The sequence below is a fragment of the Mobula birostris genome, chromosome 3, assembly GCF_030028105.1.
Source record: "Mobula birostris isolate sMobBir1 chromosome 3, sMobBir1.hap1, whole genome shotgun sequence".
NCBI lineage: Eukaryota > Metazoa > Chordata > Chondrichthyes > Myliobatiformes > Myliobatidae > Mobula > Mobula birostris.
The window spans coordinates 105,133,347-105,138,258 of record NC_092372.1 but is presented as its reverse complement, the minus strand read 5'-3'; positions in this window follow the sequence as shown (position 1 = coordinate 105,138,258).

Below are 4,912 nucleotides of genomic sequence, written 5' to 3'. Positions count from 1 at the left end.
TTAAGCAACAATTAACCAATTCAGGTGCTCTAAAAACCTCAGAGCCCAAAAGCTCCCTGATGGCTGCACAGGCCTGAAAAAGTCACTGCAGGACCCCCCTCCCTATAGCTGGCACTTGATGGCCCAGGAAGACCTGAAAACTCAAAATCTAGGCAAGACTCGGGAGACCTGGGGAAGTTGAGAGGGAGGCATGGGGAACTCGAGAGGCAGGGAGACTTGGGGATTCAGAGAGATTAAGAGACCTGGGAACCCCAACAGACTGCGATCAAGAATCCTCGGGCGGGGCCAAGAGGGAGGATTGGGAGTCCTCGATATGGGGAGGACATTGAAAAAACCCTAAACACATTAGATTATGAAGACACGCAGTCCTCTTTTATTGTCATTTAGTAATGCATGCATTAAGAAATGATACAATATTTCCTCCGGTGTGATATCACAAAACACAGGACAGACCAAGACTGAAAAAACTAACAAAACCACAAAATTATAACATATAGTTACAACAGTACAACGCTACCATGACTTGATGAAGACGTCCATGAGCACAGTAAAAAGTTCAAAGTCTCTCAAATGTCCCACATCTCACTCAGATGGGAGAAGGAAGAAAAACTTTCCCTGCCATGCCCGACCACCGTCAACTCTGAGTTATCCAAAAATTTCGAGCCTCCAATCAGCTCTCTGACACCGAGTACTGAGCGCCATCTCTGTCCGAACGATTCAACCTCAATCTCAGTCACCATCAGCAGGCAAAGCCAGGGATTTTGAGGCCTTCCCTCCAGAAGATTCCTGACCACACAGTAACAACAGTAGCGAACTGGCGTTTCAGAAATTTCTCCAGATGTTCCTCTGTGCTTTTATGCCTGTCTCCATCACATTGAATAAGCCTTGGAAATGATCTGAAAAAGAAAACCCTGGTGACATAGAGAAAAGTCCTTGGGAAATCTTGAAACCATGAACCTTGAAACCTAGAGAAGGAACCTTTTCAAATCTTGTTCACAGTGTTTTATCCTTCACAATTTTTCCAGAGATAATTAGGATATACTCTCAGTTTTACAGATCAAAAGAGCATTGACAGGCTTCTATCATCACTAAGCTAGGTGGTTCTCTGTTGATCTGTTTAATTTGCTACGTGAAAGTTCAATTTTCCCAGTCTGTACCATGACTTTCATCACGGGTTAAAAATACTCTTGATAGGGTTACTTTACTTGTGTATTTGCCCACTCCAGCCAGAGATCAGATTTTGGAGTGCTATTCCAGAATTGACACTTGACCTGAATGTTGAATCAATTGAAAAGCTTGCTTGAAGCGCACATTTGTTATGCAGATCTGAGTCACTGGACCACAAAACTGGGAACCTGGGTACTTGTGACTTGAAAAGCTTGGAATGGATACTGGAGAGACTCAATGTAGACTAGAGAAGCCCAGTATGTAGACTCGGGACTCCCAGAATGTAGAGTCAGGACATGCACGGAGAATAGAATGCACCCTCTTCTCAAGCCACAAGTGTCAAAACGTCACTGTTCAAACTTTGGTGGGTCCTTACTTAGCAAGATCCTTCTGTCATGCTGGAGACAGAAATAAGAGTTCAAACGGAACATTGTTGACTTGTTGAATCACTCTGACCAATGAATCTCATGGCCAAGGTCAGCCGCCCTCTCTCCGCTGGGTCCATCTTTGCGTGGTCGAGACTTGCTGTCAATGGGTTCGGATATGGCCCAAGTGCGGAGTGAGAGACACTGAAGCAGGTCAATATTTCACAGATTTTAACGCAAACAATGTTAAAGGAAAAAAGAAAACAATAAACGTTAGGCCAAATAGGGCCTTTGACTAAAGCACTCAAATGGAAAACAAACCCTACACTGTGGCTAAAATGAACAACTAAGAATAAAACGAATACCGCTAGTCTTCAGAGTCAGTTGACTCGACAGTCCAATTTCCCAGGCAAGGCGGAATGCGGCTAATGAAGCGTAGCTATGTCCAAGTCTTGATAGATACTACGACAGAATGAATGGAGTTAAATACTATCACAATGAAATAATAATTAGCTGACACAAGCATATTCACGAGCGCAATTGTCAAATCTGATGTGCTGTCGAATCCATGGTTGTGACAACTGAAGTAGTAAGTTTGGACTATCTAGTCTATAAAAGTCTCTTCACTCAGCAAGTGGTTAACTGAATTCAATTTGCACTAAGTAGTTCTTTAGAAGACTTCCTCGATGTTTTTCTTACACTACTTTGCTACTTTGGTGTTTACGTACTCTTGCTTAGAGCAGCATGTGTGCCTTCTTTGAGTTCCATCAACTTTGCATAAAGGACGCTTTTGGTACAAATTGGTGGGGAAGTGTGGCTAACCTGATTAGAGGAATTGCAGAGTCCAAATTAAGCTTTTGCGGCTGGTGTAAGTACTGTCTTGCTGTATTTCTGCCTTCTAAAGAGTATCCACAAAATTTACATATTTCTTCTACAGGTGATTTTTACATGCTGTATGTGGATACACATGCTGTATGTGGTTTTAATTGATTCCTAGTAACCCTGGATGCCCAGTTTAGAACATAGAACATAGAATAGTACAGCACATTACAGGCCTTTCGGTCCACAATGTTGTGCCGACCCTCAAACTCTGCCTCCCATATAAACCCCCACCTTAAATTCCTCCATATGCCTGTCTAGTAGCCTTTTAAACTTCACTAGTGTATCTACCTCCACCACTGACTCAGGCAGTGCATTCCATGCACCAACAACACTCTGAGTGAAAAACTTTCCTCTAATATCCCCCTTGAATTTCCCACCCCCGCCTTAAAGCCATGTCCTCTTGTATTGAGCAGTGGTGCCCTGGGGAAGAGCCGCTGGCTATCCACTCTATCTATTCCTCTTAATATCTTGTACACCTCTATCATGTCTCCTCTCATCCTCCTTTTCTCCAAAGAGTAAAGCCCTACCTCCCTTAATCTCTGATCATAATCCATACTCTCCAAACCAGGCAACATCCTGGTAAGTATCCCCTGTACCTTTTCCAATGCTTCCACATCCTTCCTATAGTGAGGTGACCAGAACTGGACACAGTACTCCAAGTGTGGCCTAACCAGAGTTTTATAGAGCTGCATCATTACATCGTGACTCTTAAACTCTATCCCTCGACTTATGAAAGCTAACACCCCATAAGCTTTCTTAACTACCCTATCAACCTGTGAGGCAACTTTCAGGGACCTGTGGACATGTACCCCCAGATCCCTCAGCTCCTCCACACTACCATTTACTTTGTACTCTGCCTTGGAGTTTGTCCTTCCAAAGTGTACCACCTCACACTTCTCCGGGTTGAACTCCATCTGCCACTTCTCAGCCCACTTCTGCATCCTATCAATGTCTCTCTGCAATCTTCAACAATCCTCTACACTATCTACAACACCACCAACCTTTGTGTCATCTGTAAACTTGCCAACCCACCCATCTACCCCCACATCCAGGTCGTTAATAAAAATCACGAAAAGTAGAGGTCCCAGAACAGATCCTTGTGGGACACCACTAGTAGTCACAATCCTCCAATCTGAATGTACTCCCTCCACCACCACCCTCTGCCTTCTGCAGGCAAGCCAATTCTGAATCCACCTGGCCAAACTTCCCTGGATCCCATGCCTTCTGACTTTCTGAATAAGCCTACTGTGGGGACCTTGTCAAATGCCTTACTAAAATCCGTGTAGATCACATCTGCTGCACTACCCTCATCTATATGCCTGGTCACCTCCTCAAAGAACTCTATTAGGCTTGTTAGACATGATCTACCCTTCACAAAGCCATGCTGACTGTCCCTGTACAGACCATGATTCTCTAAATGCCCATAGATCCTATCTCTAAGAATCTTTTCCAACAGCTTTCCCACCACAGACGTAAGGCTCACTGGTCTATAATTACCCGGATTAACCCTACTACCTTTTTTGAACAAAGGGACAACATTCACCTCCCTCCAATCCTCCGGTACCATTCCCGTGGACAACGAGGACTTAAAGATCCTAGCCAGAGGCTCAACAATCTCTTCCCTCACCTCGTGGAGCAGCCTGGGGAATATTCCGTCAGGCCCCGGGGACTTATCTGTCCTAATGTATTTTAACAATTCCAACATCTCCTCTCCCTTAATATCAACCTACTCCAGAGCATCAACCTACTCATATTGTCCTCACCATCATCAAGTTCCCTTTCATTGGTGAATACCGAAGTGAAGTATTCATTGACTACCTTGCTCAATTCCACAGCCTCCAGGCACATCTTCCCACCTTTATCTCTAATCAGTCCTACCTTCACTCCTGTCATTCTTTTTTCTTCACATAATTGAATAATGCCTTGGTGTTTTCCTTTATCCTACTCGCCAAGGCCTTCTCATGCCCCCTTCTTGCTCTTCTCAGCCCCTTCTTAAGCTCCTTTCTTGTTTCTCTACATTCCTCAATAGACCCATCTGATCCTTGTTTCTCAAACCTCATGTATGCTTAGTGTTGCATTTTTACTGGTACAGAACATTACAAGCTAAAATATCTGCTACTTGGAGCAGTCAATGTTAGTTTTCATAACCTATATACATAGCGGTCTCCCTATGTTTCATGTAAAGATGTCACAATCAGTTTCCATAGGCTTGTTGGTCACACCCACAACTCTTTTTATATCATTTTTCTTGACACAACATTCTTGGGGTCATAAACATGAGGAAGTCTGCAGATGCTGGAAATACAAAGCAACATACACAAAATGCTGGAGGAACTCATCAAGCCAGACAGCATCTTGGGGTTATCTGCCTTCGTGTAGAAGTCTCATTAATTCCATACAGATTGCCAATCTTAATTAGCTTTGGAGTTCAGCAGCATCGATGTGATGTGGTGTGGATCTGTGCTCCTAGAGAAACCCAAACTGAGCATTAGTTTTCA